The 12400-nt window shown below is 43.1% G+C and overlaps 1 non-coding gene across 1 annotated transcript; it reads left to right on the top strand.

Annotated features, from left to right (window-relative positions):
- Positions 1 to 275: 275 nt before the first annotated feature.
- Positions 276 to 382, top strand: LOC116275519. Its single transcript, XR_004184646.1, has one exon. It is a non-coding gene; the product is annotated as a U6 spliceosomal RNA (small nuclear RNA).
- The last annotated feature ends 12018 nt before the right edge of the window (positions 383 to 12400 follow it).

Below are 12400 nucleotides of genomic sequence, written 5' to 3'. Positions count from 1 at the left end.
AAAATGGGTTTTTATTGCCCACCCCCCAAACTCAAGCAAGGCCAATGGTAAGGACAGGATTTGGGACTGTCTCCAAGACATTCATTAATATCTATTTTAATCTCTTCTCACAATTCTCTCCCCTCAGACATTCCAGGTCTTAGATGACATGACTTAAATTAGAAAGATGTCAAATATCCCCAAATTAACTTATAAAACTAGTGCAATCCCAGTTAAAATCCTAGCTGTATTTTTTTTTATAGATACTTGATATACTTATTCTAAAATGTGTAGGGGTTCTCACTGTGGTAGCACCTATACTAAAATTGAAATGATATGAAGAAGATTAGCGTGCCCTCTGTGCAAAAATGGCATGCAAATTTGTGAAGCATTCCATATTTTAAAAATAAATAAATAAAATATATAGGGAAAAATAAGTTCCACAGGGAGCTAAATCAAATGGTACAATAAAGAGGGGAAATTGCCCACCAGATAGCAAGACACTCTACAAAGTTGTTTTGAATGTGGCAGTTGAGTGGAATAGATGGTTCACAGGTAGCTCTGCCCTTGCCTGTGAATTTTGTACAATGTCGAGTTGGCTCCACAGTTTAATTAGGGGGTGGATGGATTGTTTAGTAGATGGTGATAGAAAAATAGGCAGAGAAAGAAAGGATAGAGAAAATTAAAGTAGGATCCATATCTAACCCCACATACAAAGGAGTTTCCAACATACAAGAGACCTAAATATGAAAGATAAGATCATAAAGTTAACAGGAGAAAAGCATTGCGACCTGGAAGGGGTAAAGAAATCCTTAAATAAGACTTTGAAAGTACAAGCCACAAGACAAATTGATAGATCGGATTACATCAAAATTAAGTATTTCTGTGAACAAGTGACATTGCAGTTGAACTGAAGAGATGATGACAGTTTGGGAAGAGATTATGAGGTCTAAAAGTGACAAAGGGGATGAATATCTAGAATATACAAAGAACTCCTGATAGTATCCCAGAAGAAAAATGTGTGACATATTCAGGCAATTTACAATCACTCAAGGCTGTGTAAGGCTGTAAGGCTATTACATAGCTATTAGCATAGAGAATTTAGAGAGCTCGAGAATGCCAATGCTGGCAGAGGTGTGGGAATAAGGTTTTCCTGCTGCTGGTGGGAGCACAGGTTGGAGAAAGATCTGGCACTAGCTAATCAAATTAAGTGTCTACTCAGGGGCATAGTTCCCTTAGAAATTCTCACACAGGTCCATTAAAGGGGTATGTAGAAGCAGGGGTCAATCCAGAATTTGTGGGGCTTGAAGTTTATATAATTTGGGGAACCCTGTTATGATATTGTGATATAATAAATAAAACACATTTGGTCCCTGCCACTGGTTCCTGACACCTGACTCCTAAAACCTTTGGAATCTCCAAAGAGATAAGTGTCTTTTTGTAAGCAAATGAGATGACTGGTGGCTGGGAGCTCCTAGATAGCTGTGGGATGGAAGCTGGTCGCCAAAAGACCAAGGCATGATTAGGGAATTGGGACTTTCAGCTCCAGCCCCCAATGTCCAGGTTGGGGAGAGGGACTGAAGGTTCAGGTGATAGCTGATGGTCAATAATTTAATCAGTTATGTCTATATAATGACTCCTCCATGAAATAAAAACAAAAGGACAGGGCTTGGATGAGCTTTTGGATAACAAAACATGTGGAGGTACCTGGAGGGCATGCTTGGAAAGGGCATGGGAACTTTGTGCCCCTTCCCACATACCTTGCCCTGTGTGTCTCCTCCATCTGGCTGTTCATCTGTATCCTTCATGATATCTTTTATAATAAACGGATAAACATAAGTAAAGTGTTTCCCTGAATTCTGTTCACCACTCTGGCAAATAAATCAAACCCAAGGAGGGGGTTGTGGGAATCCCAATTTATAGCTGGTGGTCAGAAGCACAGGTCACAACCTGGGGCTTTTGATGGGCATCTGAAGTTGGGGGTAGGAGCAAACTTGTGGGACCAAGCTCTTAACCAGTGGATCTGATACTATCACCAGGTAGACAGTGTCAGAATTGAACTGAATTAGAGGACATCCAGCTGGTGTCTGCTGGAGAATTGCTTGGTACGTGGAGAAATAGCTCATCAAAGAAACGTTCTATGTTGTGTGAGTATAGGAGGAGAAAAAAATAGTTTGGCTCTTTTTCCCCTCAGACCTGTTTAAGAAAAAGAACACAAATGATGAATACACAATTAGGTATGGAGCTTTGGAAGAAGCTTGTACAAGTGAGAAGCCCCAAAGCTGGAGCTTTATCAGCCTCTCTGTGGATTAGCCTCAATTTATGGGGAGGTTCTTGGCAATGTTGTGTGTAGAGTGAGGAGATGAAAGCTTTTAAGCCAATTTGGTTATCACACTTCTCGGGCTCATTGGGATAGATAATTGATGATACTATCTCAGCCTTCTCTTTAATACTAAAACATATACCTAAACCTAAAAAAATAGTCCTCAAGTAATGGGCACCCAGATCTCCAAACTGGCTCAAATAATCTCCTATCACTAAGGCTAAGGGCTGCTGGGTGTAAACATGTCAGACCCATAGAGACAGGGTTAGGAAGTCCTCACGCCTCTGGCGAGGCAAGATCATTCAGTTATACTTGTCGAGAGAAAATATTTTGCAATACTTCCAAGTTTGTTTATTTATTTTTAGACATGCCTGTCTACTAAGGAGAGCGTTTGAAAAAAGAAGCTCCATGAAATCTTCTGGATGTGCTGGAGCTTGCTCCACTCTGTGAACTGTGCCCCCAGGGTGTGTGCTGAGTTCACCTGCCCCAGCCAGTTTTCTGGGAGGAAATCTCCAACCTATTTCTAATGAGGGGCAGTGAAAGCTGGAAACACTGGGCTTCCCTATGATGTAAGGGACTCAGAGAAGAGGAAGAAGCTAAAGGAGCATCAGTCTCTCCTGAGTGGAGCTAGTTCTAGAGATGGCTACTGTAGGGGATCAGAATATGCCACCCTAAAATTTGTACTTTGGCGTAACGATTATTTGAAGCTGAAGACAATTGAAAACAGCGGACACCATAAAAACACTCTCCTTCCCCCACCATTTGCCTAGAAGTAGGCTTAGATGCTTAATCACCAGACTTTTTTCTGTTTTGTTTGAGACGGAGTCTCGCTCTGTCGCCCAGGCTGGAGTGCGGTGGCGCGATCTGGGCTCACTGCAAGCTCCGCCTCCCGGGTTCACGCCATTCTCCTGCCTCAGCCTCCTGAGTAGCTGGGACTACAGGTGCCCACCACCACGCCCAGCTAATTTTTTTGTATTTTCAGTAGAGACAGGGTTTCACCGTGTTAGCCAGGATGGTCTCAATCTCCTGACCTCATGATATGCCCACCTCAGCCTCCCAAAGTGCTGTGATTACAGATGTGAGCCACCACACCTGGCTTTTTTTTTTTTTTTTTTTTTAATTAGCCCAGTGACAGCATGAGGGGAATCTATACCACAAACCTTACTAACACAATCCTGACTTTCTATTAGTTTCCCTCATATATTTATCTTCCCACAGTTTTCTGCCCTTGTGTCTTAGTCTGTTTCCTACTGCTATAACAGAAGCCGCAGATTGCATAATTTATAAAGAAAAGAGATTTATTTGGCTCATAGTTCTGGAGGCTGGGAAGTCCAAGGGAATGGCACCTGCATCTGTCAATACTCATTCCATGGTTAAAGAGAGGAAGGTGGAAGTGAGTGCGTGAAACAGAGAGAGAGGAAATCTGGCCAAACTCATCCTTTTTATCAGGAACCCACTCTCAATAACTAACCTACTCTTGTGATAACAGCATTAATCCATTCATGAGGGTCGAACTTTCATGACTTAATCACTTCTTAAAAGCTCCACATCCTGCAATAAATTATTTTTAGAGATGGGGTCTTATTATGTTGCCTAGGCTGCTCTTGAACTCCTGGGCTCAAGTGATCCTCCCACCTCAGCATCTCAAAGTGCTGGGATTACAGGCATGAGCCACCATGCCTGGCCCTGCAATAAATTTCAACATGAATCTTGGAAAGGACATTGAAACCACAGCACGTTGGAATCCTAAAATCCTTTCCTTTGTCTCATCACTTCCCTACAAATTTATTGTTCTTTGTTAAGATGTTATATAAGCCCCAGCCTCTAACCATCCCTTTTACTTGCTCATCACCGAGTTCCTTCTGTGAGGATGTGCATTGCACATGTTAATAAACTCTGTTTTTCTCCTGTTTTTTAGACTGTCTTTTGTCAGTCTCATTTGCAGGCCCCCAGCTGGAGAACCCAGGAGGAAGAGGAAAAAAGTTTTTTCCTTCTCTACACTCCCCATGCATGACTACAGAGTGAGGAGGAGGCAGCAAGCTCTGTGACCCCAACTGCAGAGCAGAAACAGCAATGAAAGGACTGATGGTCCAACAAGGACCAAGCAACATTTCTGCAGCTATGGTCAGTGTGAATCTGGCTTGTTTGATGCCCAGAGTGAATTCATTTTTATCAATCTTCATCTATACAACAAAGTTATCTTCAGTAATAATCATAAAAATGGAATAGATAATAACAATGTCCAGGAAAAAAACAGTCAGTAAATGTTAAAAATTGAACTTCATATATACTGTTATGCCAGAAAAAAAGAAAAAAGAAGTGAAATAAATATTATAGTAAAATAAAAAGAAATAGACAGGGAAGACTTATACCTACATGTTTGTTGTAGTCTGAGATAACATTACAGCTTATAACAAATAATAATAAAGAAAATTTCAAACTAAAAATATATTATGTCCAGGCATGGTGGCTCACACCTGTAATCCCAGCACTTTGGGAGTCTGAGGCGGGTGGATCACCTGAGGTCAGGAGTTTGAGACCAGCCTGGCCAACGTGGTGAAACCCCTTCTCTACTAAAAATACAAAAAAATTTAGCCAGGCATGGTGGTGGGTGCCTGTAATCCCAGTTACTCAGGAGGCTGAGGCATGAGAATCTCTTGAACCTGGGAAGTGGAGGTTGCAGTGAGCTGAGACTGCACCATTGCACTCCAGCCTGGGCAACAAGAAAGAAACACCATCTCAAAACAAAACAAAACAAAACAAAACAAAATATATATATATGCATTTAAAAATTAGTAAAAAATGTCATGTGTGAACTAAAATTTGTACTTGCAACCAAAAATGGAGGGGAACGGGGAGTGACTCTGCATAATGGGTATGGAGTCTCCTTTGGGAATGATGAAAAGTTTTGGAACTAGACAGAGGTGATGGTTGTACAACATTGTTAATTTACTAAATGCCACGGAATGTACACTTTAAAATTGTTATTTTTATGTTCTAGAAATTTAACCTCCATTCTAAAAGAGTTTAAAAAATACCATACCTTCAAGTGCATGCTCTGTTTCACTGCTACATTTTTAAAAATACAAATAAAAACTACAAGTGGTTACGTGGAATGGCAATATTGAAGCAACTGAAGTTCTATTTCTTTATCTTTATAGTCATTGTTTTCTCTTTGTTTCAACTGCATTATGTAAAGGCAGACATATATAGTACCCAGGAGATGGAAACAACTGCCTTGGTGGAAACCCAGAAAAACTCTGACCTTTCTGGGCTTATCCTGGTGCCACTGAGACTGTGCAGGTGAGACTGTGTGTATTAGGAGACAGTACGACTAACAGGGAGTTCCAAAATTCGCTTTCATGTAGAGAACAATGCATATCAATGGATAAGTAATACAATTTGCTAATTTGAAGTTTACATGTATTTAATTAAAACTCACAGAAATTGTTTAGAATTTAAACCCAAAACCTACGTTGTGAGGAAGGCGCTTTATCACAGCCATTATGTAGAATTGCCCATTTGTGGGCAATTGTCAGTTCATGGGCTTTTCATAAAAAGTGGATTACCTTTTATTTGGTTTTATTATTGCTTATAAACCTCTACTGTCTGCACCTGTAGCAAAGCATGCATCTGGCTCCCCTCCCACCTTCTCACCTTGGAACACCACCAGCTGTGGGCATCTACGTGCAGCAGGAAACATCACTGAGTAAGCTGGACTACACGTCAAGGGTAGACACTGCACTGTCCATCCAGCCTGCTCTGAACTGGCCCTGGGAAGGCGTGTCTGGAGAAGCTGTGTTGGAAGGATTAGAATAATACACATCTCCACACGTACTCTGCATGGGCTGCCTGAGAAAACTGTGTACCAGGTTGTGTTAAGAGTTGGAGAGTACAGATGCAGGTTTTAAGAGCCTGTTTTTCTGTGCCCTCTTCAGGAAGATTTAAGTGGATCCTGCTATAGAAAGGTGCATTCATGAAGGCTGCCTGCAGTGGACCGAGTGGTCATTCCACTTGGGGTCAAGATGGGGTTCATGACAAAGCAGGTAACAGGGCACCAAGGAGGTGCCCCTGGCCATACTGGATGGAGTTCAGGACAGAATCCAGTGACAAGGAGGAATGGAGTACCTGGTCAGTGCTCAAGACAGAGTCTCATCCTTTTTTTTGTTTACTTTTCTTTTTTTCTCTTTTTTTTTTTTTTGAGACAGTCTCACTCTGTTACCCAGGCTGGAGTGTAATGGCACGATCTAGGCTCACTGCAAACTCCGCCTCCTGGGCTCAAGCGATTCTCCTGCCTCAGCCTCCAGAGTAGCTGGGATTACAGGCGCCCACCACCATGCCCAGCTAATTTATTTTGTGTGTGTATTTTTAGTAGAGACAGGGTTTCACCATGTTGGTCAGGCTAGTTTCAAACTCTTGACCTCAAGTGATCTGTCTGCCTCGGCCTCCCAAAGTGCTGGGATTATAGGCGTGAGTCACGGCGCCCTGCCAGCCCATCCTTACAACGTGCCCATCATGCCAACATGATGGCATGTTGTAAGTCCATGTTATGTGTGTGCCTGGTGTGTGTGTGCGTGTGTGTGTGTATGATGTGTTGGGGGGTGGCATTGCTGCTTCAGCTCCCTGGGTTCACCCCAGCCTCAGAGCACCAGGTTAAAAACAACTCAAAAAATTCTAGCCACCATCTGCTGGGGCAGCTGAGGCTTCTGGTCAGGGGCTCGGTCTGCAACAAAGGAGCAGCTGAGCAGAACTGGACCAAGTTACCAGCCCCTAGAGAAGCAATGAATTCCGGCTCAGGAGTTGAGAGCTATTTACTGGTAACGTTTTACCTGGTCTTACAATTGAAGTTTGCCTATCAGGTATGGAAAAGGAGAAAACCTCATGAGCCAATGTGGAAAAGAGACATTTTGTGGCCCCTTTGGGGAACTCTTGACTGTGGCATGGATCTATGGCCTGAAACGGTAGAAGAAGAAAACAAAGGAGAAATTTGGCATCAGGTTGGCAAGAGTCTTGAATGCTTGCCATGGAGTTGGGACAATGGGGAACAATAGAAGGTTTGTAAGCAGAAGAAAAGGGGAATGAAGGGTTTTAGAGATACAACTCTGGAGGCAGTGAAAAGGAAGAACTGGGGAGGGGAGATGTTGATTGGAAGCATCAAGACCTGTTATGAAAGTGCCTGCAGAAGTCCTGGAATAGATAACAAGGGCTTGGGCTGGGGGTACAAGAATGAAAGGCCAGCTAGATCCCTGCTAAACCTAGTGTGAAGCTAAACAGATCAACGCACTCATCAGATACAGCCATGGCGGGGACTATGGCAAGGCATAGAAAGCACTTCAACCGACATGATGGTCAGGGATGTCATACAGAGATGCTCCCTGAACTGCATTCTGAAGGATGATTCAGTGAGCTAGGCAGGAAGGCACCAGGCAGAGGGAGCAGCACGTGCAAAGGCATGGAGACCCAGGAGAGCATGGGGCCTTTGACCTGCAAGAGATTTCCTGTGTGTGACTGCTATATAGGGTAGGTATGGGTAGGGGAGTGTCAGCAGGAGGCTGACTTACAAGGGGCTTGGTTGGTTTACTGTTGGTTAGTTTACCCGTGCTGATTGGTTTACTAAGGGCAAAAAGGAGCCATTGAAGGTGAAGGTTGAACACGCCCAGATTTCTTCTGTTTGTGCTCTATTCTTTAAATTGTATTTTATGTGGCAATCGATTTACTGGTATTTTTCCCCCAGTCTAGATAATTATTAAGTGTATGGATTTTGTCAGTATGAAATTAATCTGCTCTGTGGAGCAAATTGTTTGGACAGAACAGCCTTGAAACTTTGTTTCTGCCCTGGCAGCCAGAAGGTTGCAATATGAGCTGAATTTGGCCCTAAACTAAGTCCTGGTGGCTAATTAACCATGAGCCAAGGCTGAGAAGTGGAGTGGCTTGTGCCCTACAGTCGTGAGAAAAGGCGCGGGGGAGCGCTACGTGGACTTGAGCTTAGCATCTCTGGTTGCTCAGAGGGCAAAGTGTCCTGCGGGAGGTAAATTGCGGTAAAACAGTTTAAAAAGTGAGAGGAATGGGAGAGGTGAAGTTTAATTCCTGCTGGTTTCGCAGTGATGGTATTACGCTTAGGAGTTGAAAAATGATTTCTCTAGCCCATAGGAACTCAAACTCACTGAAAGAGAAAAACTTGGCATTGCTTTAGCAAAATTCAAGTAGACGCTACATTCCACTGGAACAATCTAGAATGCCTGTGCTAGTTTCTTCTATATTGCAGGTTGCATTCTCTGGCAGGCCTGCTTCACTTGGCAGCACCACTTTTAAAGAGAAATGGCTACATCTCCAGGTTCTGTGTCCCGGGCTTGCAGAGAAAAGGAATAAAATTAAAACAGTACTTGAACTTTTAAAAATATTTAAATTGCTGGCTCATTTCAGACTGGCATTTCTTAAAATGATGGTCTCTGCTCACCAAGCCACTGCCAAGGGACCCACGGTGGCTGTCCTGTATCCTTGAATTTGATTAGAAGAACTCTCCTTGCTCATCAAGGCTTTCCATAGCTGTCTCTCCCATTTATCCTCCACGCCTGCGAACTTCTGTCATAAGTTCTAGTCCAGCCCATCATCTCACTGGTTTCACTGGACACCAGGCACTATACTTAGTTTTTCTTTTCTTTTCTTTTCTTTCTTTTCTTTTTCTTTCTTTCCTTTTCTTTGTTTCTTTTCTCTTTTCTTTTCTCTCTCTCTCTTTTTCCCTCCCTCCCTCCCTTCCTTCCTTCCTTTCTTCTTTTTTTGTTTTTTTTTTTGAGATGGGTCCTCACTGTTGCACAGGCTGGTCTCAAACTCCTGGGCTCGCGTGATCCTTCTGCCTCAGCCTCTTGCATAGCTGGGACCACAGGTCCACAGGCATATGCCACCACATCTGGCTAACTTTTTGATTTTGTGTAGAGACGGACTCTCACTTTGTTGCCCAGGCTGGTCTCGAACTTTCAAGCCATCCTCCAGCTTCGGCTTCCCAAAGTGCTGGGATTGTAGGCGTGAGCCACCATGCTCTACCTGTACTTGCTTCTATTTTTGCGTTCTGTTAGATTGTGTTCCTCATGACGTAAAGAATGCAAACCCAGTAGAATGCATTTCTGTTCTTGCATGCTACCTTGCATTCTTGTTTATAAAGCTTCCCCTAACTTCCTCCCTCCTTCTCCACCTGCTCAAATATGTCAATGTTCAGACTTGGACCCAACCCTTCTGTTGCTGACTGTACTGGTGGCAGTCCCTTCTCCCTGCCAAACAGGACCTCAGTGCTGTTTAGGGGTCCAACTCTCTCCAGCTAAGGGGAAGGTGATCTGGCCACAGCTCAAGATAATTTCCAACTTCTAAGTCAACTATCATGGTTCCATTCCCTGACTATGACTAGCTGGGGTGGGCAGGCTGGTTGGTTTGTAGAACATCCTTCAATTTCCAATTTCCAATTCAATTTGCCTGATTATTTCCTCATTCCTCATGATTAGATTCAGGTTAAACAATTTGAGGTCGGAATATGAATAATCTCTTGATTAACCGAGAGGGTAACTGGTATTTATCATTCCTGAATCCTCTAAAGTGTGAGGGGAGCCGCAGAATCCATGCCCTTGGGGGCATCTTGTTTATTTTTATTTTTGATTTCATAAACTTTTATTTTAGGTTTGAGGGTACACGGGCAGGCTTGTTACATACGTAAACTCGTGTCACCCAGGTATTGAGTCTAGTAACCAATAGTTATCTTTCCCGATCCTTTCCCTCCTTCCATATTCTACCCTCAAATAGGCCCCAGTGTGTTTTGTTCCCCTCTATGCGTCCATGTGTTTTCATCATTTAGCTCCCACTTATAAGTGAGAATATGTGGTATTTGGTTTTCTGCTCCTGCATTAGTTTGCTAAGGATAACAACCTCCAGCTCCACCCATGTTCCTTCAAAAGACCTGATCTTATTCTTTTTCACAGCTTCATAGTATTCCATGTTGTGTGTATAAGTACCACATTTTCTTTATCCAATCTGTCATTGATGGACATTTAGGATGATTCTATGTCTTAGCTATTATAAACAGTGCTGCAACAAACTTTTGAGTGCATATGTCTTTATGGCAGAATGATTAATATTCCTTTCCGTATACACCCAGTGATGAATGGGATTGCTGGGTTGAATGGTAGTTCTGTTTTTAGCTCTTCGAGGAATCACCACACTGCTTTCCACAATGGCTGAACAAATTTACACTCCCACCAACAGTGTATAAGCATTTGCTTTTCTCTGCAACCTTGCCAGCATGTTATTCTTTGACTTTTTAATAAAGACCTAACATTCCAACAGGTGTGAGATGGTATCTCATTGTGATTTTGATTTGCATTTCTCCCATGACAATGATGTTGAGCTTTCTTTCATATACTTGTTGGCAGCATGTAAGTCTTCTTTTGTAAAGTGTCTGTTCGTGTCCTCTGGGGGGCATCTTTTTTATAAGTGAGTTTCTCAAATATATACCAGTCATGGGGATCCTGTGATTTTGTGTTTCTCATCCAAACTAGTGAAGCCACTTGCATTGAGAGAGGCCCTTACCTCTCCAGGCCCTTGGCAGTCCTGCATTATCCACAGAATGCCCAACCCAGGGCCCCACAGTTAGGCCTGTGCTGCTGCCAGGGATTGCTGTGGGTGGAGATGGCAAGGGCTTGACAGATGCCTATGTTATTGCCACCCCTGCCAGGGCAAGCTTCTCCAGGGATTCAGCAGAGGCTCAGCTTGCAGCCTCAAGGGCTCTCTGGCTCTACCTCCTTTCTGCCTGGAGGCTCCTAGCCCTGGCCCTCAAAAGGCTGAATATTGAAGGGAATGGGGCCAGGTACTTTTACAGTACATCACATAGGCACAGGATAAATGTTTTGAGGGAATCAAGAGTAAGGAGGTAGAAAGAGCTTTAGTGATAATTGACTGTTTTTCAGATCAATGCCATGAAATAATACAAACAGCAAGAGGAAATCTGATTGTTATTATTTTGCTTACCAATATTCTGGAGCTTTAGGCAAAATTGCAAAGGAGCTATTATTTTTCTTTGGTGCCTTCAAGCTTCCCCTTCTGGTCCCTCACAATTGTCCTTCCTTAGACTTCTAGAGCTCAAAATGGCTTATATCAGGAATTAGTTTCAGTTTCCTTGTTCACACTGAAGTGTGTATAGCTAATAACATTTTAAAGTGTTACTTCTATGGAGATGTTGGCATTTTGCCAGGTTCCACAGCCAGTAGAAGAGATGCAGCTTAAAATTCCTTGCATCGGCCAGATGCGGAAAATATGTGACTCTGTGTACGGGTCTCCCCTAAAATTCATTTATTTGTTCAATAAATATTCATTGAGGCCTATTATAGCAAAACCTTAGGGAAATAAGGAATGCATATAAAAGTACACAGGAAAGAATTTACACGAATGGGCAAAATGTGGCAGGGAGTGTTACATGTCTTGTCTGAGATTACCAAATTTACTTCTGACAATCAATCCGTAAATCACTCAAGAACCAGAGGAAGTACTGGAGACCTGTTACTCAGTCTGTGATCTGCATTTACAGTGTAGTTTGGATAGCAAGAATAATAAGCATGAAGCAATTAGCCAATTGTTATGGATAGAATGTGTCCCCCCAGCAAATTCACATGTTGAAGCCCTGACCCCCAGTGTGATAGCATTTGAAGATGGGGCCTTTGGGAGGTAATTAGGGCTAGATAGGGTCATGAGGGTGGGCCCTAGTAGGGGATTAGGGCCCTTGTAAGAAGAGAAATCAGGCTGAGTGCGGTGGCTTACGCCTGTAATCCCAGCACTTTAGAGGCTGAGGTGGGCGGATCATCTGAGGTCAAGAGTTCGAGACCAGTCTGGCCAACATGGTGAAATCCCGTCTCTACTAAAAATACAAAAAATTAGCTGGACATGGTGACGGGCGGGCGCTTGTAATCCCAGCTACTTGGGAGGCTGAAGCAGGAGAATCTCTTGAACCTGGGAGGCGGAGGTTGCAGTGAGCCGAGATCGTGCCATTACACTCCAGCCTGGGCAACAAGAGAGAACCTCCATCTCAAAACAAAACGAAAAACAAAAAAAGAAGAGAAATCG

Source organism: Papio anubis, chromosome 6, assembly GCF_008728515.1.
Source record: "Papio anubis isolate 15944 chromosome 6, Panubis1.0, whole genome shotgun sequence".
Taxonomy (NCBI): Eukaryota; Metazoa; Chordata; class Mammalia; order Primates; family Cercopithecidae; genus Papio; species Papio anubis.
Note: the sequence above shows the minus strand (reverse complement) of the source record. Positions and strands in the feature narration are given on the sequence as shown.